Source organism: Zootoca vivipara, chromosome 9 (genome assembly GCF_965207765.1).
Source record: "Zootoca vivipara chromosome 9, rZooViv2.hap1.1, whole genome shotgun sequence".
NCBI lineage: Eukaryota > Metazoa > Chordata > Lepidosauria > Squamata > Lacertidae > Zootoca > Zootoca vivipara.
Window position 1 is genome coordinate 35,191,434 of NC_142592.1, and position 23,172 is coordinate 35,214,605.

Here is a 23,172-nt window from a genome sequence, read left to right on the forward strand (position 1 = left end):
ACTTTTTAACCCAGGAAAATCTTCTCAAAAGCCGGGGGTCGTCTTATACGCCGGGTCGTATTTCTTATATGGTGAAGATATCCCAAACTCTATATTTTAACTGGAAACGTTGGGGGTCGTCTTATATGCCCAGTTGTCTTATATGCTGGAATATACGCTATAATAATCCAATAATAGTCTCATTATATCAATGTCAAATTGCAATACAATTCCTAATATCAATCACCCCAACACCAAATTATATACTGTAATTTAGGTGCCCCCCCCCATGCTAGAATTGATGGTTTGATAATTTACTTTATTTCTACATTCCCAAATCTTATTGATTTCAATTACATTCCAGCCATATTAGCAATTCCTTATACAACAGCTGCAAATTCTATTTGTGTTGATAAATTAAATTATTTATAAAAACTACAAGTGAAGATCTCATACTGTATCCTTGTTCTTCCTGTGGGTGACATTTATTCTGTCCATGTTGTTTCTTCCTGTCCTTGTAAAAAATTATGTCTATCTTTTCCCCAGTTGTTGCTGCTATCCATCATGCCTTGCGCGGAGCTGATACCCCAATGTTATTCCAAAAATTTCTGCAAGTATATTTTAACAACATCTCATAACCTAGCCACCAGATGGAGCTAGTCTTCCAGGCATTCAGGTGTTAAATGGAATATGGATGGTCTGGTTTCCTTCTTCCCAAATTTCCATTTTAGAAAGAAAATGTTGCTTTCCTCCCTAATACTTCTTTGTGTGATTCTTGTGCACTTTTACAAAATGTGAAGCACAGGGTATGTGGACTCCAAACACAGTCAAATCACCAGACTGCTCCCTGCCATTCGATATCCAGCCCCTATGCCTGAGTGGAAAATAAATGTCATTGACTTGATTTATAACAATAGTTGAAGATCAAATTAGAATTGGTCCCTGTCTGGCCTTTTGCCACCTAGACAGGTTCACATTTTCTTTTCAATGTTCTTCCTTTAAAATAAAAATCAAACTGTCTATACTAACTGGTCATTAAACCTATTAACATATGCAAATCAATGGTGCCCTTTTGAGGGTGGTGTGCTAGCAGCTCTAAGTCAAATATGGTGAAAGCAAATTAAATAAGACTGCAGCCAGCCAGCTGGTTTTCGGGACTATGAATGAAAAAGTCATAGGGACTGTGTGTGTGTCTGTGGAGAAAGAGAGAGTTGAGTGAGTGACCTACATTTCTTCTAGGTCAGCTGTGGGCAGAAGGCAGATGGGGGAATTACTGGCAGATCTCTGGGTGATTTGCAGTAGATCAGCAACCAACTGTTTAACAATAGCAACAACAAAATTGCTCTCCTCCAAAAAAAATTAGGTACTGAGAGCAAATTCCTGGGCTCATAATGTGCTTACAGGCAAACCCTTCTTTAATACCAACTATTCTTTTCCTGGTCCAAAGATTTTGGAATTCTAGTAAAAAAAAACACAGACGCAGATCCATGCTAGACCTTCAGAGCATATTCAGTGCACATTTAAAGCACACCTTCCCCCCAAGAATCCTTGCGAATTGTAGTTGGTTAAGGGTGTTGGTATGGGATGCATGTGGTGCTGTGGGTTAAACCACAGAGAGCCCTAGGGCTTGCTGATCAGAAGGTTGGCGGTTCGAATCCCCGCAATGGGGTGAGCTCCCGTTGCTTGTTCCCAGCTCCTGCCAACCTAGCAGTTTGAAAGCACGTCAAAAGTGCAAGTAGGTACCGCTCCAAGCGGGAAGGTAAACGGCATTTCCGTGTGCTGCTCTGGTTCGCCAGAAGCGGCTTTGTCATGCTGGCCACGTGACCTGGAAGCTGTACACCGGCTCCCTCGGCCAGTAAAGCAAGATGAGCGCCGCAACCCCAGAGTCGTGACCTAACGGTCAGGGGTCCCTTTACCTTTAAGGGTAAGGATTCTTTGGGGGAAGACATGTGCTTTAAATGTGCACTGGGTATGTTTTAAATGCATGGTGCATATTGAGTCAAACTCTTTGTCCACCTTGCTTGGTGTTGGCTCGACTGATTAGCTGTGGCTGTCTAGGATTTCGGAGAGGGGGTGTCTCTCCAAGCCTTACTGGGGGCTGAACCTGGTGTTCCAACACTGAGCTCTCATGCTTGTATTACATCTCCTCTGTCCCCTTGTTTGTCATTCACCCTTCCTCTTCACTGTGGTTATTATTTTTAATATTCAAATAGTGCTATCGTGTGAACAGTGCTTTACAGGGTACAAGAGGACAGATCTCTGCCCTGAGGAACTTACAATCCAAAATTCAGCCACCAGGGTGTGGAGAAGAAGAGCAACATAGGTAGGGGAGAGAGGTAAACAGGGAAACAATATGTGGTCTTTTCTGCTTAAGTTTATTCATATTTATGTACTTGTTCAGTTATCTCTTTAAAAGGTTGATAGCTTGCCCTTCACATCCCTTCCAACATTTCTCCGGTGAAAATAAGGACGTCGTAAAGAAAACTGGGACAGTTCAGGATCAAATCGGAAACAGACTTTTGTAAATCCAGAAAGAGCTTCTGTAAATCCAGGACAGTCCCTGGAAAATAGGGACACTTGGAGGTTCTGTCTTCATTGTTACTGATATTGGGAGGGAGGGTGCAGCATCTGTGCCTTAAAAAACAACAACATTAAAACAAAAACTAGTCTTATAACACTTGTCAACAAAAGACAATGAAAAACAGCCAAGAGGAGTAGAAGGCTAAAAGGGGTCACTCCTTAAAAATCTATAAAGTCTTAATGAATAGGTTTGTCTTTGCTTTGGGCCAGTAATGACAGCAATGTCAGCGCCTGATGTACCTGCAGGAGGAGGACATTCCACAGATGGGGAGAATGCACTTATCCTAAGCCAGCTTGGGAAACTCCCTTATACTGAGTCAGACTAATGGTCCATCTAGCTCAGAATGGTCTGCACTGACTGGCAGCAGCTCTCTAGGGTTTCAGAATGGGTCCCGTTCCCCGCCCCAAGCCCTAACTGGGATTGAACCTGGGAGCCTCTGTGTGCAAAACAGTTCGTTTGCCACTGAGCTGTGGCCCTTTCTGAAAGGAGTGAGGAACCCCTAACTGTGGGGCATGAAGAAAATCCCCCTCTGCGAGGGGAGGGGGAGAGAGAGAGTGCAGGTGCAGGTGCTCCTTCAGAAATTTGGGTCCCAAGCAGCCACATTCTTGGAGTCCAACAATATCTGGAGATGGCATATTGGTTCTACCTCTGGATTACAACAATGGTCTAGACTAGAGATAGAGAACCCCAAACTAACATCATCAGGTTGTTGTGAAGATCAGTTGTATCCTGGAGTGATTGTGTAATGAGTAATTATACAAAGTTTTTAAGGATGAAGCAATTGTTCTTGAACGTAGAAGTGGATGTCTTCATCATGTTGGTTCAAGCTGAAGTCTTCCTTTGTCTTTCTTAAGCTGAAATGCTTTTTCTTGATTTAACAGGTTCTCTGCAGGCTTCATAACTTGTATTTCATGAAGCCTAGGTCTAGACCTAACCATTTTGTATCACATGTAGTATTATTTTATGATCTTGCAGGCTGGATTAATAAAGCCTTGGAACGTAATTCCTACCGCCACAGTCAATACAGATGTCCCAGTTTAATAATCTGCAGCCACTCCACAGACTGAAATAATGTTTTATCTCTATCAAATCTATATCAGTGAAAGCCAAGGGTTTACACTGAGTGCAGCAAGATTAATTCTCAGAACCACCCACCCACGGGTGCTTCTGCAAAGATGTCACCAGCAGATGGTGGCATTTTCACTGACTCTTGTGGCAGGCGAAATTGGCATATAATTAATGGAATCCACATGACTGGAAGCACACGATGCACACTTCACAGTAAAATCTATGAATGGCAAAGAATCTGTGGTTGCTAATAGAAAAGATGACAAATGGATTTAACAGCAAATGACATTTCTTTGTGCTGTGCTAGAGGCAGGATGTGGACTAGGAAACAGCATACGATTCATATGAACCTATGAAGACTGGATCAGGCCAAAGCCATATAGTAACAGTATTCTGTAGCCAAACAATACCTATGGGAAGCCCTTACTATGTGGACTCTCCCTCCCTCCCTCCCTCCCCCGCCTCTCTCTCACACACACACCATGCTACTAAGTCCTGGTGAAACTGTGCTTACTGACTCCTGCCCACTAGTGGAGATAATGATGCTATCAATGGGAACAGCAGCCAAGAGAGCATTGTTATGAATTGTGCATCTCCCTAAATGAGAGCTTCTGTTCCAACACAAACACCCCATGCAGTAGGAACCCACACTTTGAATGTTATATTTAGTGTTGTGGGATTTGTTTTCCCATTGATTCATCCTTTGGGTGCCTAGTCCCTGAGGAAGATCCACACAGTTGCCAGTGTTGTTGTTTAGTCGTTTAGTCTTCTCCAACTATTCATGACCCCATGGACCAGAGCACGCCAGGCACTGCTGTCTTCCACTGCCTCCCGCAGTTTGGTCAAACTCATGTTGGTAGCTTCGAGAACACTGTCCAACCATCTCGTCCTCTGTCGTCCCCTTCTCCTTGTGCCCTCAATCTTTCCCAACATCAGGGTCTTTTCCAAGGATTCTTCTCTTCTCATGAGGTGGCCAAAGTATTGGAGCCTCAGCTTCAGGATCTGTCCTTCCAGTGAGCACTCAGGGCTGATTTCCTTAAGAATGGATAGGTTTGATCTTCTTGCAGTCCATGGGACTCTCAAGAGTCTCCTCCAGCACCAGCTCCAGTTGCCAGTAGTGCATGTAAAAAAGGATATAGGGGTCTTAGACTACAAGTGTGATGCAGTAGCAAAAAAAGCTAATTCTATTTTAGGCTGCATCAACAGAAGTATAGTGTCCAGACCAAGGGAAGTAATACAGTCATACCTCTAGTTGCGTTTGCTTCATGTTGCAGATTTTCAGGTTACAAATGTGGCAAACCCATATATACGTCCTGGTTTCACTGTGTGCGCATGCGCAGAAGCATTCTATTGCACTCCGTGCATGCGCAGAAGAACTGCTCTAGTTGCGGACTTTTCGGGGTGCAAACAGCACCCCGGAACAGATCAATCGTGTCCTTAACTAGAGGTACCACTGTAGTACCACTCTATTCTCCCTTGGTCAGACCACACCTGGATTATTGACAAGCTGAAACGTGTGCAGGTCTCGGCAAATATTCCCTCAAAATTCCCACAACACACAATAAATTGCTTGCTCTTCCTACTCGCAATCTGCTTGCACTAGCTCAGCCTCCTACATATGAACATGTCGCCTTTAACATGCCTGCATTTCTTTGGATGCTCCCCCACAGGGGCGTAGCCAGGATCAAAACTAGGGGGGGGCAAGCCATGGTCGTTCAGGGGTGGGGCCAAGGCACGGAAGGGGAGGGGCCACGAAGTGGGCGGGGCTAAAGGGCCAGCGGGCCTGATGACATCGTGGCAGCGGCAGCAGCGGCCACCTTGTGCTTCTGGGGCTGGTAGCGTTGGCGGCTACCCTGCTTGGCTGGAGAGGACAGGAGGGTCGGGCAGGCGAGAGGGGGTGGCAGGGCGGGCGAGGGCGAGGCAAGACACGGCCGCAGCCACGACGGCTCCGAGGTGTTGCTGCATATCAGCATAATATTTCAACCATGGTTCAAGCCCCACCTTAGGAAAAAAATCCTGCATTGCAGGGGGTTGGACTAGATGACCCTTGTGGTCCCTTCCGACTACAATTCTATGATTCTATTGATATATTACCATAGCATATGCATCATTCTGCTTTCTTGAATTGTCCTACTCCTAGGCATAGCATCCAGCTCCTAGAGGCCTAGGTGCCCCCCCCCCCAATTACTGGTAAATACCGTATTTGAAAGAGTCATCCCCCCATGTTGATGGGCTTTCTATGTGGGGCTTATCTGCCCCCCCCATATTTTATTAAGGATGGAAGAGGGAGGGAAGGAAGGAAGAAATAGAGAGAGGGATAACTCTGCAGCAAGAGGACAGGAGGGTCGGGCAGGCGAGAGGGGGTGGAAGGGCGGGCGATGGCGGGGCAATGCATGGCCACAGCCACGACGGCTCCGAGGTGTTGCTGCATATCAGCATAATATTTCAACCATGGTTCAAGCCCCACCTTAGGAAAAAAATCCTGCATTGCAGCGGGTTGGACTAGATGACCCTTGTGGTCCCTTCCGACTACAATTCTACGATTCTATTGATATATTACCATACCATATGCATCGTTCTGCTTTCTTGAATTGTCCTACTCCTAGGCATAGCAGCCAACTCCTAGAGGCCTAAGTGCCTCTCCCCCCCCCCCAATTACTGGTAAATACCGTATTTGAAAGAGTCATCCCCCCATGTTGATGGGCTTTCTATTTGGGGCTTATCTGCCTCCCCCCGTATTTTATTAAGGATGGAAGAGGGAGGGAAGGAAGGAAGAAATAGAGAGAGAGATAACTCATATTTGTGGGTGTCTCTGGATGACGCTGTGATGCTGGAACTCTGCAGCAAGAGGACGGGAGGGTCGGGCAGGCGAGAGGGGGTGGCAGGGCGGGTGAGGGCGAGGCAAGGCATGGCCGCAGCCACGACGGCTCCGAGGCGTTGCTGCATATCAGCATATTTCAACCATGGTTCAAGCCCCAGCTTAGGAAAAAATTCCTGCATTGCAGGGGGTTGGACTAGATGACCCTTGTGGTCCCTTCTGACTACAATTCTACGATTCTATTGATATATTACCATACCATATGCATCGTTCTGCTTTCTTGAATTGTCCTACTCCTAGGCATAGCAGCCAACTCCTAGAGGCCTAGGTGCCTCCCCCCCCCCCAAATTACTGGTAAATACCGTATTTGAAAGAGTCATCCCCCCATGTTGATGGGCTTTCTATGTGGGGCTTATCTGCCCCCCCCCGTATTTTATTAAGGATGGAAGAGGGAGGGAAGGAAGGAAGAAATAGAGAGAGGGATAACTCATATTTGTGGGTGCCTCTGGGTGACGCTGTGATGCTGGAACTCTGCATGTACAGGAGCCTTGTAAGCAGCTTTCTCTCTGCTTGATTTACAGCAGGCACGTCCAACAGGTAGATTGTGATCAACCAGTAGATCACTGGATGTCTGTGGTAGATCACTGGTAGGTCACTGGCACCCCTAAAAAAAACTCACCCAAAATTTTCCTCCTCCCTCAAAAAAGTTGAACTATGACCTGAAGCCCTAAACAAAAATGGGCCTCCCTCCCTCCTAAAAGAAGCTCAACAAGTTTGACCTAAACCCCAAAAAACAGGGCTTCCCTTTCTTAAAAAAAAACTCAGCAGCTTTGACCTGAACCCCCCAAAAGGGGGTAGATCACCCCCAGTTTTAAACTCTGAGTAGATCAGAGTCTCTTGGGAGGTGGCCACCCCTGATTTACAGTATACAGTTGCTGGAGGAGGGGCAGACTGGAACACCAATGCTTTTTATAAACATCACTGTGTCTGTCAAAGCTACAGCCTCCCCCCTTTCTTAATCACTTCTTTTTAGCCTTGCAGAGCCACCTTAGTCAAATTGAATCCTCTGAGTCTGCACCCTCATTAAATCGCCAATAGAACTCTTAATGCTCCTGAATGCTCATTAACACCTCCCATTTAAGAACAATAGGGTGAAATGGTCAGCTATCGAATCTTGCCTGGGGATATATGCTCCATTGTCTTAACAGCTTAACTACTGGTAGCCACTTTGCTTTATTTATTTGATGTGTTTTTGTTACTGCTGTGTCCCCCCTCCCCAGCAAGCGGAGACTTAGCTGTTCTTGCTAAAGCAAAGCCCTTTCCACTTCAGTTTTTGGAGGGGAAAAGTGCTGGTTATGGTCTGTAAAATACATTAATTTTTTTGCTTCTAGGGGGGGCAGCTGCCCCCTCCTGCCCCCCCTGCCTACGCCCATGCTCCCCCATCGGTTCTGAGCAGAGGACGGATACAAAGAGCTTCTGTCTGTGAGTGAACACGACTGTGGCTGATGCAAGTGATTTTCCTTCATTGATGAGGGTGTGATTTGCCCAAACCAATTTGTGGTCTTGTCTGTTTTTCTGCTTTTTTAGATTATACTACCCCCCCCCAACCCTGGTAATCATTTTGTGTTATGCCATATTGCCATTTCACTGGGCCTGGCTTAAGAGCTTTTGCTGCCTGAGGTAAAAGACAAAATGTCTCTCCCCTGTTCCATGCATAGCTGCCAAGTCTCCCATTTTTCGTGGGAAACCCCCGTATTTTAAACTGTTTCCCACTGGCAGCCCGGATTGGAAAAAAATCCCGTAAATCCCCCGGATTTCTTACCTGCCAGGGAGGCTCCATTTTGGGTCCTGGCGCTGCCTGATTTCCGTTGCCCAGACATGGGTAGCGCGGCACTGGAAGTCGCTTCTACGCATGTCACGCGTAGAAGCGACTTCCGGTCCTGCTCCACCCATGCCTGGGCACCGAAAATCGGGCAGAGCGGCACCGGAAGTTGCTTCTACGCATGTCCGTAGAAGCGACTTCCGGTGCTGCACTACACATGTCTGGGCACCGGAAATTGGGTGGTGCTGGCAACAGAAGTTGCTTCTACGCATGTCCACACATGCGTAGAAGTGACTTCCGGTGCCGCGCCGCTGCTGATCCCGCATTTTTCAGCGGGAGACCTGGCAGCTATGTGTTCCATGTATAGAAGAAGCCGCTCAGATGGCCCATTGATTGTGACTTCAATGCTGGCAAACAGGACAGCTTTCACCTTTGTACGTGAGGGCGCAGGGTAGTCTACATGGCATGCACACATTTTGCTCCCTGCTGTTCCTGCCCTACCAGCACCTGCTTCCTGAGGCAGACGACTAAGACTGTTCAATGGTAGAGACGGCCCTGTATTCAGTGCAAACCACAAGTGCAAAAAAGAGAGAGTAGAGTAATCGTAGATGAGAGAGAAGGTAAAGGTAAAGGGACCCCTGACCATTAGGTCCAGTCGTGACCGACTCTGGGGTTGCGCGCTCATCTCGCATTATTGGCCGAGGGAGCCGGCGTATAGCTTCCAGGTTATGTGGCCAGCATGACAAAGCGACTTCTGGCGAACCAGAGCAGCACACGGAAACGCCGTTTACCTTCCCGCTGTAGCGGTTCCTATTTGTCTATTTGTATTTTGACGTGCTTTCGAACTGCTAGGTTGGCAGGAGCTGGGACCGAGCAACGGGAGCTCACCCCGTCACAGGGATTCGAACCGCTGACCTTCTGATCAGCAAGCCCAAGGCTCAATGGTTTAACCCACAGCGCCACCTGGGTTTGAGAGAGAAACAAACCTCAAAAAGTGCTCGTGTACGCTGGAGCTCTATTTACCAATTTCCTTTAAATGACTGTGAGCATAACCACTGAGATTTAATGGGGCTTGGAACGGGTGGTGTGGCCTAGCTCCCATTGAATGGTATTTGGGCAAAAGCAGTGCCTTGTGACCTGTATTCCAGAAAGATGCATATGGCGCAGGGCTTCCTTAGGGTGTCCTCCGATAAACCAGAGTGTGAGTCTTAATCAGTAGTCGGCAGTGGGAGATATTGCAAATGAAGCTGTGAGTCACGAGTTTGGTTTCCATTGCTAACCCTTTATTAACATATTTATTAAAGACATTTCACAGCCTTTTGCTTCCCCACTTGTGACTGCCAGCCAAGATGCCCCCTACCTGACATGAATAGCTAATAAGGCCAGTCAGATATAATGAGACGTAGCTCTGCATGTATAAATATGTGGTTGATTTGTGAATCCTGGGAACTCTTTCTCTCTCTGCATTTTCTCCTTTTAGACTGAGGAAGATGCCTTTTCTTTAACAATCTCTGCCTCCCAGAGTCTCTGCTGAATTCTAAAGAACTGTCTACACTTGTCAAAGCACTGATGGTTCTTAAAAAATAAAAAAGTGGTCACAAAGATTTATGTTAAATGCAAGAGATGGGTTTCTTTCTTTCTTTCTTTCTGGTGTGGCCATAAAACAAAAATTAATTGGTTTTACTATTCAAAATGTAGATAATTGCTGACAGTGGGATAATCAGTGCCACACGCTGCAATTTAACCTTGATTGCTTTCAAGCCCACAATCCACAGCGAGGGAAACGCTTCAGGCCACACATTGGTTTGGTTCACAGCTATCTGCAAACCATGTGCAGGAGATCATCTCTCTGGCTTTTCTCTGTTCCCTTGACCACCATCCATCTTACTTAAAGCAGACTAACTGTTAGAAAGAGAAGCTGCTGTTAAGGTGATGTACAAGGGAGGGGTGGAATCCAAAAAGATGGCAAACCTACTGGGTTTTTAAAATATAAAATTGACACCTGGTTCCTCACTGAAGTGCTGGTCCGAGTCCCAAATTGGATTGGAGGCCTCAGCATGTATGCAGTCACTACTGAAAAAGTGCTAGGTCTAAAACAATTAGATAAAACAGTCAAAAGTAGTATTTTCCTTATGCTACTTTAACTTGAGGTTTTAAAATATGGGGTCCTCTTCTTTATCAAGTGAGAGGTCCTAGAAGGTCCCAGGTTCAATCCCTAGGATCTTCAATTTAAAGGATGATGTAAAAGCCTGAGACACAAGTGCTGGGGTAGTCAAGATGGGTGGAATCTAGACACATATAAAAAAACATTGTAAAAATGCTATTTAAAAAAATGTTTTGAAAAATATATTGAATTTGCCATAGCTCACCATCGCCATCTAGTGTCACAATTGTATAATGCACTTTACAACACACTTAAAATGTTTTGTTTGCAGCTGTATAGCTGAGTCCATGGTGCTCTCCAGATGTTGTTGGACTACAACTCCCATCAGCACCCAGCCAACATGGCCAATGGTCAGTCAGGGCAAATAATGTTGTGCTGGATGGACCCAATGATCAGAATCAGTACAGGGCAGATTTGTATGTTCATGACTGTAATCTGTATCAATGAGTGCGAATAAAAAACCAGGGGATCTGTATTTAGTCCAAATTAATCAGTGCAGAGCACAGTAGCATATGCAGCGTAAGTCGCACAAATAGTTCATTAAAGGAAAAGAAAAATCTCCCACAAGTGATCTCTGTTATCCCAATGTCATTTATTTGAATGCACTAGCAGAGACATTATGTTGCATACCTTTTAGTGTGCAATTATTTCCTGGAAAAGTAAAATGAGTGAAGTCGCTTTAAGGTTTTCAGAATAGCTACCAGTTACCACAGCAGCAGCTCTGAAACTCGTCCTGTGTGGCGCATAGCATTATTACTGAAGGTGTACCACACTGGGGCATCCTACCTATATAACCTTCCTTGCCACTTCATGAATGTTTTAAAACAGCTGGAATAGCAGCGTGAGCCGCAGCAGTGCAAATATAATGGGAAATTCTTGTGCATTAAGCGTAGGGTGGCCACTTACACATTGCCCTAAAAGAAGACAAAAGGAGACACACAGATCTGCATACAATTCACATGTTCTGATTTATATGTACAGGGGCAAATGTGAAATACTGGTAATTACTGTTGTTCAAGTAGAACTGCAGTGGATCTTACCATTGCGCCCAAGGGCCCTGTGCTCAACCTGTTATCCAATTGCCAACCATTGATGGGCAACTTAAAGGCTTCAGCTACTCTCCTTTCTTGGGGTTCTTTATCTTCAAAGCAAACTGGACAGCCCTCCAAATAGAGGAGACCTTCAAACAGGTTTCCTAACCTGTGGGTTGTAAAGCCTATGCAAGTGGGTCAGGGGCGTTATAAGTATACCCCAAATAATGATTGATTTTAACCCTTAAATTGTATGATGAATGCCTCTTACAACTTTTGTTCTGCTGGCATGTTATAACCCAGTTTTGATGTTCATAACCAAACATCAGAAAGGCTGAAGTATTGCATTTTAATACTTAGGAGCCACTCTCTGGTGGCTGGCAGAAGATCCGGTGATGGTTTGCCACAAGGTGCTCATAGGTGTTATGTAAAGTTTTGCTTGGATGTCTCAAGTTATGGTTTTAAAATTGGCTAACATGCAGGAAACCAATGGCTGCCAAAGACCTAGGGTCCAAAAATCTTGTGGCAATGAATCAATGGGTCACCACACCAAGTAAATTTGGACTTGTGGGTCACCATGTCGAAAAGGTTGGAAACCACTGAAATAGACAACTGTGCTTTGAGATTCCTTCAGATAGTCTTGTCTTGGATGTATGGCAACCTTAATTAATCATGGCAGATTTCTCTCTCATGTAGAAGCAAACATGGTACTCTAGCATTTCCTGTCAGCCCACTGGATTTTCTTTAGTTTTTTTAGAGCCAGTGTGGTGTAGTGGTTAAGAGCTGTAGACTTGTAATCTGGGGAACCGGGTTCGCGTCTCTGCTCCTCCACATGCAGCTGCTGGGTGACCTTGGGCTAGTCACACTTCTCTGAAGTATCTCAGCCCCACCCACCTCACAGGGAGGAGGGGAAAGGAGATTGTTAGCCGCTTTGAGACTCCTTCGGGTAGTGATAAAGCGGGGTATCAAATCCAAACTCTTCTTCTTCTTCTTCTCACCTTCACCAGAAGCCATGTGATGCTAGCATTTCACTGTGCTGTAAAGCAAGAAGAGATAGAAGGGTTGATTTTTAGAGAGAACCTTTCAGGGACCGACTGGACACTGAGGAGTGGTGGCAGGATACTGATGAGTGGGCACCTGGAGAAGCAGGGTTGGGGCTGACTTGGAAGAAGAAGCCATCAGTGATCTGGAGGAACCTCTAACAGCCAGGAGATGAAAGTCAGAGGCATGAGAACTGCAGGATTAGGGAGTGAAGAACAGGTGCCGGAAGTGAGAAAGATAGGTCAGGCTGGTGTTGAGTCAAAGACTTCTACACCTCCTCCTCCTGCCCCCACTTTTCCTGCTCCACTGTCTTCTAGGACCAGAAGAGGATTGAAGCGGGAGGAGCAGAAGGTTACCTGTGCCTGCCAGTGCCATGAGAGAACTGCTCCTTCATCCCACAACAGAGCAAACTGCTGCTCCAAGATTCCAGCTGACCTCTGATGCTTAGCACTTCATCAAACCAGTCAAACCCAATCATTCAATATGAAACACTAGTGGGTATTTTTAAACAGCTGTCCTCTTCCTTACAATGAAGCTGAGAGAGGTGGTCCGGTTCCTTTGGGGTGGGCTTGAATGAGTATCCTCCTTTATTGTTTGTGGGATGCAAAATAACCAGTCACCTTTGATTCTCATGCAAGCCAAAACAGTCGTGGAGCAAAGCAGCTCATTAAGCAGCAGCTAGACTCAGGGTAACAGCAATGGTTTTGGTTGCCTATCATTATGTCAGTGCTGCAGAGTGCTTTAGATTAAGGGGTTAAGCAAAACACTTCCTCCTTCCTTTGTGGAAAGACAATTCAGATGGGTCTGATATTCACAGACAGTTGGACAGCAGCTGAGGTTTCATTAAGAATCTCACATATGACCCAAAGAGGCATCTACTTTGGTGTTTCCGGGAGCCGCAGGCAGCCAGAGCAGATGGGAGAGATCATCATCCACAGACAGTCAACAGGGGAACCTCAGGCCACATGCTTGAATTTTTCTCAATGAACCGCATACAAGCGAGGCATTCAATCCATGTGACTGCAGCTGCTCAGTCCTCCGGGAAGAGGGAGGCTTCTGATTGGGCGAGCTCTTTCACAGGTTATTAACAGGTCACACTGTGACATTAGTAGGCCGGAAACATCCTATCTCCCAGGAGGCTGGAACAAAAGCGGGAGAGAGGTTCCTGCTCGTAATTCAGCCACAGTTCAGTGCTTACAGATTACGCCACATAATCTGCTTGGCAACCGCACCAGCTCCCAGAGGCGCTGCTATCTGATTTATTTATTTCTTCTCCCTCTTTCCATTAGGAATGCCAAGAAAGGCTCTTTTTACATTCTGCGTTTTGCAGATCTCAAAAGGAAAGAGGCTGCTGCTTCCCTGCAGCTTTTCAAGATCAACTGCTGAGGCAGAGAGCAGCTCTAATGGCCGCCCTGCTTCCCTCAGGTGTCCCTTGCTGCTATTCTTCCATTCATGGTGTCTTGTACTCTTATTTTGCTCTTTTATCGTGTGATTTGTCAAGTTGATTCAATCAGCCATAACACTGAGCCATTACCTTTCTACGACGCTGCTTACTGCCATGTAAGAGGCAACTACTGCAAAGCTGACAGATGCGCTTCCCCATTCTCTGTTTAAATAAAGTGAAGGATACAGGATACGGACCCAGCTCATGCCATTAGAGGGTTTCTCCTTATTTTTAGCCAAAACCTGTTTTCCTACAATTTTCACAAATTGCATTGGTCTTATACTTGCCTTCTACAGCAGGCATCCCCAAACTGCAGCCCTCCAGATGTTTTGGCCTACAACTCCCATGATCCCTAGCTAACAAGACCAGTGGTCGGGGACGATGGGAATTGTAGTCCAAAACATCTGGAGGGCCGAAGTTTGGGAATGCCTGTTCTACAGTAACAGAGAACAAGCCTCTGGGTCAAATGGAAAAGGGTGTGGAATCAGTGGTCCTGCAGATGTTGCTGAACTACAATTCTTATTAACTCTGGCCAGCAACATCTAGAGCAGTGTTTCCCAACCAGTGTGCCTCCAGATGTTTTGGGACTACAACTCCCATCATCCCTGGCTAGCAAGACCAGTGGTCAGGAATGATGGGAGTTGTAGTCCCAAAACATCTGGAGGCACACTGGTTGGGAAACACTGCACATCTGGAGGCACACTGGTTGGGAAACACTGATCTAGAGTAAGGTTACTAGATTTTTTTTCCAATGAATCCAGGGACACTTTTCAACTTCAATGGATTTTCTATAGGGGCTGATTTGTAAATCTGGGGACTGTCCCCAGGAAACGGGGACATCTGGTAATCTAGAGGCTCATGGAAGGTTCCTCTATGCCTGAAGTAGATGGACCAATAGTCTGATTTGATATAAGGCCAATTCCTATGTTTCTATTTTTTTGCACTGTGCCAGATGGCAATCCTTACGTGGAAAGAGAGATAAGTTAATTCACCCTATTGTTTCTAAACAGTCAGAACAAGTTTCATACTCTTCTATCCAACTTTTTTTTTTAATTAAAGTTTAGAGTACGATTTCAAAGCTGAGATGTTTCTTTTAAAAATTCTGGTCACATCTATGTTCCATTTAAATTTCTGAGGCATTAAAAAGGGAGATGGGATTGGGGAACTGAACTGATGTTCTAATGCAAATGTATGGAGGATCACTTCCAAAGATCACACAGAACAACCTTCTGGTATGTGAGAGTAAACAGATGGGATGGGAGTTCTTTTTCAGACATCCGTTTAAGCAGTTTAAAAGAATGCCAGAGCAATGGAAGCAGTGTCACAAATCAGCCATCTGTTGCAAAAGTTAGACTCTGAGGCATCCTACTCCGCATTCTCTTGGAGAACAAGAACAATGCCTCCTGCTCAGGCTATATGTGGGGTAGCATGGAGATCCGTTGCTAGAAAAAATGCATGACATAAACTTCCTATTGCAAAAATAAAATGGTGAGCAGCCTGTCATACAGAAGCTGCATGTGATCCCTGATTGTTGTCCAGATACTGCAGGCCCTTGCTGGTCTCTAGAGAACCCCCTTAGGAATTGCTTCTTCTTCTGCCCTATGTAGGCATGAGAGACCAGGGTGGAGGAGAGGAGAGAGCCACTCTTGGCTTTGGCCCTGTCCACCACCAGCATGAAACAGTATTTGAAAGAGCAAACTATCATGTCCTCTCGCTATCATGTCCTCTCCCTAATTTCTCTAAGCTAAACTTGCTCATTTCCAGATGCCTTGTTCTATACTTCCTGAATTTTAAAGCCTTTAGCATATTTCAGAAGAGTTGCCTTCTTAGGCTAATGCAGATTAACAAAAATGTTACAACAACAACAACAACAACAACAACAACAACAACATAATAATAATAAAAAAAAAATAAAAATAAAAATAAAAATAAAAATAAAAAAAAATATTTACACCCCGCCACTCTGGGCGGCTTCCAACACACATTAAAATACATTAAAAATACAACAGAAGAAGAAGAAGAAGAAGAAGAAGAAGAAGAAGAAGAAGAAGAAGAAGAAGAAGAAGAAGAAGAAGAAGAGTAGTAGTAGTAGTAGTAGTAGTAGTAGTAGTAGTTTGGCAGTTGCATGTGGAAGAGGGGGGACGTGAACCTGGTTCACCAGAGTACGAGTCTACCGCTCTTAACCACTACACCACACTGGCTCTCATAAGCTTTCAAGGGCCATATAGCCCATTTTTTTCCAATGCATGAAGTTGTCAACTATATGAGTACTGTAGATTGGATTAGATAGGGTGTTGTTGTTGTTGTTGTTTGTTTGTTTGTTTGTTTGTTTTGTTAATATTCTGAATTTCTAAGCAATATTTTATTGTATTTTAATTGTATTTTATTCAATTTAATTTGAATTTTTAATTTTTAATTTAATTTGTATTTTACAATACAGGTTCTAGTTGTAAAACAACAGAGTTGTGGCATCATATCTCCCTTGCTTTTCACTTAACCCTGTTCAATAAAGCATGTGAACCATCTCCTGAATGTGACACAAAATAGAACTAAGCTCCAATAAGCAAAGAGTATAGAAGAGCTGTATTCAGGAACTCTGCCTCTTTGGCTCAGATACAACAGCCCACCTCAGCTTGGAGGATTGGACTGACACTTTGCTTCTCCTTGGAACTGAGGCAAAACCTTATTTCCTCATATCATTTTCCGAAGCCCTAGCCTAGCTTTCATCCCTTTTGGAAACCCAACCAGACCCTCCAAGTGTCCCTATTTTCCAGGGACATCCCTGATTTAGAAAAGCCATCCCGGATTCTGATTTGATCCTGGAATGCCCTGCTTTTCCTTAGGATGCCCCTATTTTCATTGGAGAAATGTTGGAGGTTATGGAGTTATCCAGCCCCCAAGCCATCTGAAGGCAATCCTGTATAGGAAAGGTTTTTTTAAAATGCTTAATGTTTTATTATGTTTGTTTTTTAATTGGGGCAACCCAATAAGATACCGGTATGTGGGGTACAAATAGTAAAATTATCATTATGGAATGGGATGTTCCTATTTTCATCAGAGAAATGTTAGAGGATATGCCCTATACTGGGGTTCAACCCTATGCTGACCCCTCATGTTAGAACTCATCTTTCCATTTATTCAAATAGGTGGATTTCTCCCTTCTGCTCCCCTCCAACCTGTTGTATTTCCACACCTTTGAGGGAAGAAAATATGGCAATAGTCTAATTTTATGATCCTGTCACTTGGTCTGAGGCCTTTGTCTCGGAAACACAAAAGTCTTGATCACTATTACGAAGTCTGAGAAGCCCCCTTGGGTTTTCAAGGACAATGCAATAGGTCAAGTGTCAGGCATCCGCTGGCAGTGAATGTCAACTCCAGCCCCATGACAGCAGCTCTTGTATTCATTCATGGCTAAAGTTTAAATGTGAAACAACAAAACGGTATGACTTCCCACCCTGGATATCCTTTCCAATCCTCTTACCATCTTCCTCAGCATCGAAGGCCTTAGCTCTTAGTGACTGGAGCATGTGCTGACTTGTCCTACGGTAGTTTACGTAAGTTTTCAATGCCCTTTGGCATGTACTTAGAAGACTCTGTAGCAACAATGAGCGCTCTTGTCAGCAAAGCAGACTGGCTGAATGCACCTCCATGCCGGAGGGAAACATGCAAAGTTCAGCCATTACAAAACACGACGCAAAAAGAAAACATCCCGTGTAACTTAACTATAAAACTTTTCCTTCTTTTTTTTTTTTAAGATGGCAAAGTTTTCTCAATGCATCTTTCTCCTCTCTTGTAAACAAACGCAGCAGTCTATCTTTCCCAAGCACCGTCAAGCGAAACAGAGCAATTCAACAATCCAAATGCGGAGAGGCCTTACAGTTCTTCTTCTTGCTCATCTGACTCTGAATGGGAATCCAACTAGAACAGAGGTTCCCAATTAACTAAGTACTGCAGACCTCCTGTTTTTCAAAAGCCAAGCCATGGGCCCCCTACTTTAGAAAAACGATATCTCTATGGTAGTTTTTGTTATATAAATGGTGCCACTGACTCCCTGGGTGGGGTTCATGGACCACTGAACTGAGGAAACCTGGGGGCCATATGCAATCCTCCAATCCTCTCTATCTGGCCTTCAGGACTGTGCCCAGGCCATGACTCTCAGCCTGGCTGGAATGTGCCCTTAGATTATGATAATAATGCCTCTTTGCTTCCTGGATGAAGCATAGAGAAGAATGTGTGAGGGTGCATAGAAACCAGTCCAAAAGCAACATTCACACCCATTACTCTGCTAACTTTTGCCTCCGGCCCCACCACTACTTTCATGTGTGGCCCCCAGAAGGTAACCCAGAAGGGAATGTGGATAGAAAATGATTATTCACCCCCAGGGCCGTTCTTCCCATTGGGCTGACTGGCGTGGTGCGCCAGGGTGCCTGCCCAGCAGGGGGCACATCAAGAAGGCACATGGAGCCGCTCACGCCTCCACCTCGCCCGCTTTGCTCCTTTCCCGGCAGCGGTGGCTGAAGCGAGGCAGTGGCAGGGAGACCTGGACCTGGGCTACCTTCTGGCCACACTCCAAGTCACAGTGAGCACAGACAGCACTGCCCCACAATGCTCCGTGGCACCACATTTGCAAATGAGGTACCACGGAGCATTGTGGGGTTGGGGCAGTGCTGTCTGTTTTCGCTGTGACTTGGAGGAGTGTGGGCGGGCATGCACATGAGGTTCCATGGAGCAAAGCTTCTGTTGGGGCGGCAGCTAGGGCTCCCTGGACTGCAGCGCTGCTCCTCTGCTTCGGCCGAGCAGGCGGAGGTGGAGCACAGCTGGCAGCGTCTCTTCCTGTCGTGCCATGCCCTCCAGCTTCTCGCTGCGCCTGGCCCTGCCCGGCGGAGCACGAGGGGCGCTGGAGGGATCATCACACCCGATACACTTAAGACGGTCCTGTTCACCCCTGAACTAAAACAAGGGTGAAGAACCTTTGGCATGCCAGATGTTGTTGGACTGCAACTCCTATCACCCCTGAACATTGGCTGTGCTGGTTAGGGCCGTTGGGAACTGGAGTTCAATAACAAATGGATGACACCAAGTTCCCTACCCCTGAACTAGAAAGTGAACAGCCTATTTGCGTTGACCACCAGATACGACATGGTGAGCAAACTAGTGGTATGACAGTGACTGTGAAGAAAGAGTGGGGTGTGGGTGTGTGGAATAGCCGCACTGGGAAGGAGAATGGAGCTAACATGACCTATTTTCACAAAGTCGCATAGTCATAGCATACTAGCATGCTCACTTCAGTGAAGGAAGCGGGTACACTCTGCATTCTGCATATGGGCTCTTGCACATAATTCTTTAGAAATCATCTCATTTATATATCAGATGCAAGTGTTTGGCATGCACTTTCTTCCTTTGGAGGAAATCCACACATATTAATGGCTTACTATGCGGCCTCTTTCCCTTTTAGCACACCTGGCAAAGCTCCTGCTTACAAACTGCAAGAAGAGCACAGCAAGGTCAACATGACTTATTTAATACTTGGCATCCGCATCGAAGGACAAGCCTCGGCAGGCTTAGCCACATGTACACAGACAAATTTGTTCATTGGGTTTTCTCATAAATCCATTTCACAGACCTTCTCTGCCCATGTCAGATGACTATTTTGTTTTGTTTGTTTTTTAAGTGTCAAAGCACACCTTAGCTTTACAATCTCCACCCTATCTCTATGACTTCAGGACTGATTACAAGTCAGTGGTAGTGAAGGAGCTGCCCTCGGTTTTTTGGCTGGTGATAGAAGCCAGATTATCTTTCCTCTCACTTCTGCAGTTCCTGGAGACCTGGGAGTTGTTTCTTCATTTGTCAGTTTGCTTCTTGTTTATTTATTAGGGTTCTCACAGATGGGGCAACATGCATTTATTGGGGAGCAAGCTTTGTTGGGTTCCAGCTCCAACCAAGTTATGAAATAAAACTCACATTAACGCTCTCACCATAAATGTACTTTCTTTGATTACCTATTGCGATTGCAATTCCCTATTGAGTTTGATAGCATTCACTTTCCATTGTGGCTCCATACACACCATACTGTTATAATTGGGAGGGGCAGTCTAGATGAAACCCTGGGTCCCCTTCCAAACCTTGTGATCCTGTGAAGGTCAAATGCATAAGGGGGAGCTTGCCAAACCAGTTCCTTTGTTAAAGTAATGGCTTTGGCTGGCTAGTTATCTACCACAAATCTACCATATCCAAAGAAGTTGCTCTGTGCCATAGAACAAATAGGTGGGCCTTTCCCCCGCCCAGCTGGTACATAGGAGAACAATAGCCAGAGTTGTGTGAGAGTGAGCTGGAAGCAGCATGGAAGCTGGAGACACAGATACATGTTTGCTCTGTGCTGGACTTTGGGGCTCCCCTGGAAACCTAAGGAGAAGCAAGATCTATGGGCATGCTAATATTGTGAGCCCCTCCATCCTATGTTCAAGTTGTATATATGTGGAGATAAAACCATATATCCTAAAGACACCACAGTCTCCGCTGACCTTCCTTTCAACATAACTGAGCCTTGACTAAGTGCAGTCCTGTCCCCCCTGGAGATTGGCGTGTTGCATCACAATACATTGAATGAACATTTATTTTATGGAGAGATAGATAGATGGGTATAATTTATATATTTTATGTATAAAATCCATATATTTTTATGGATATATATATAGGAATATTAACTACCGGTAGAAATATATACTCCTAGTAGCAGTAATTTACCCCTCCTGGAGCTATAATTCCCAGCACCCTTAGCAAACTATAGTTCCCAGAATCCTGGGGAGGGTGCTTTCAATGTAGGGTGTGTACAGCTCTCACACCTGGTGGTTCTTTTCACAGCACTGGCGTAAGGGAGTCATGGACAGCTGGAGTTGTGCAGCTTTCAGTGCCAACACCCACCCCCACTGCTACCTTCCTACAGGATCCATCCTATCTATGGTAAGCATTGTTTGGCGTGCAGGGATGCACCTAGCAAGGGTCCCTTCAGGCCCAGCACCAGCCCTGCAATAGGGATAAGTCCTTTGCACTGCAGGATAGTGATTAGCCTCCATTCCACATGTAGGTATTTTAAAAATTCTAAGTGGTCTATTGTTCATATTATTGTGAGTCATGCTGTGCCATTATCCAAGGTGCCCTTTGATCACTAGCAAATGGATGCTAATTCATGTGCAACCCATGTAGCAGATCACATTGTCTGCTCACCCCATCTCTCCAGGGTGGAAGGAAGCTGTGAAACTCCTTTGTCCAGACTCAGGACAAGGTGAGTGAGAGCAAAAGCAGACAATATGTAAAGGAGGTGAATACATTTCACGTAGCTAGTAATTTAATGGGGGGGGAGGTTGTATTTAAAGAGCAGTGCAAGGGGAGCCAGTCAGGATCAGAACAAGTGCAAAGGTGGATTTCATCCTCAGAAGCTGCCATTCACGTTGGCTAGGGAAGTGGCATTAGTGCCTTTAAAAAGCAACTATTTGGCTCCATATACTTTGTGTTTGTAGGGATCAGACATATTAGTGTGATTTTACTCAGGGTATTGGCACTACACTTTAGCTAGCCAAGAACAGATGTGGGGAAGCTGCTGCCAGTGAAATAATTTGCCCTGATCTAATGCCCACTGCACAGATGGTGCTTCTGTAAACATGGGCTGACTTATTTGTTTCAATGGAGGGGAATAGATCAACATATATAAAGCAAAACTGGGTAGAATTCTGTTGGAAGCTGTGGAAGGTCATATAACCAACATGAGCAGGTCTAATTAATGCATGAAGGGGTTAAGATCATAGAGTAAGCTGTCCAGCCAGGCTTAGCTAGCTCTTTGTTCTTCCATCCCACCATGTGAAACCTACAAGTAAGGAGATCTGAGCTGGTTGCTCCAAGCTCAGACCACATGACTTAAGCAAGCCATCCTTTGTGTTTCTATACGAATAATTTAGAAACCTTCACCACTTTGAAACCTAAGTTTTCCTGCCTATGTTTTCTGACTCTTGTATGGAGAAGCACAGGTATCTGACATTTGTAAGTAAACCATTTTCAACTTACCAAATGTGTGGTCTCTTTCTATGCTTAAAGGAAGAGGGGACATTTAAAAGCAACTGAAAAGGGGATGTTTGAAAGGTCTAACAGAATATTTTTCAACACTTGCGTATTTTGTGATTTTGTCTTCTCTGATTTAAAACACCAGCAGAGGAAACCCAACTGAGATCAATGAAGAGGCTTTTCAAGGTGAGGCTGTGCAACAGACTCCTAGATCAATTGGTATGTTTGTGCACAGGCTGCACTTGTAGGAAAGTAACTTTGACATTTATTTCACCCAGTTCTAAAGCTTTCAGAAAACTATTAAAGAGAATGCATGAAAAAACGCAAACAAAATGATGCTACTGCCTCCTAATCTCCTATAAGGCCTATGCAGCTCAGGACCAGATTAACTGAGAGATTGCCTTATCCCTTATATACCCAGTAGATGGCTGAAGCCTACCGGTATGTGGGTGAGTTTCTCCTGCTAGTTCCAAAGACCTCAGTAACCCAGAGCAGGACTTTCAGTGTGGCTGTCCCTCTTCTGTGGAAGAGCATTTCTGTCTAGGCTCCTACTTGATAACACCAAGGTTGCAGATTCAATTTCCCATATAGGACCCCTCAGGGTCTCTTCCAATGCTACAATTCTATGATTCTACCTGTCCTTTCCAGAAACAGTTGAAGAATTCTTGTTCAAACAAGCTTTCTCAACTGGAAAATGAGTTTTGGCCATCAGTGTCTATTTTGTTTTACAAAATGTTTTTAATGTATTGGAGGGGCAGGTTCTGGTGTTTTTCTGTCTTCATGCTGGTAGTTTTTGGGGTTTGTTTTTTTTGGGGGGGTACATCACTATGAAATGATTTCATAGAAGGTGATTAATAAATTTGAGCATTTCTGTAGAGTCAAAGTCCTTGTTTTGTCCCGTTCCCCACAAAGAAAAAAAATGCTTGCAACACAAATGGAAGCGAGTGGAAGTTATCAGTTAATAATGTGCAGTGGATTTAAGCAGCTTAATCGGAAACAACATCCACCATGATTAATAGCTAGGGAAGCACTCATTGAATTGAAGGCTTCAAGGAATTACAATCTGATTAAAATTCCATTTTAGAAATGAAGGGAAGTAGGATGCTAATCAGTCTAAACCACTGATTATTAGGGATAGCTGTTTGCAACAGCTGGAGCTGCTCTGGCCG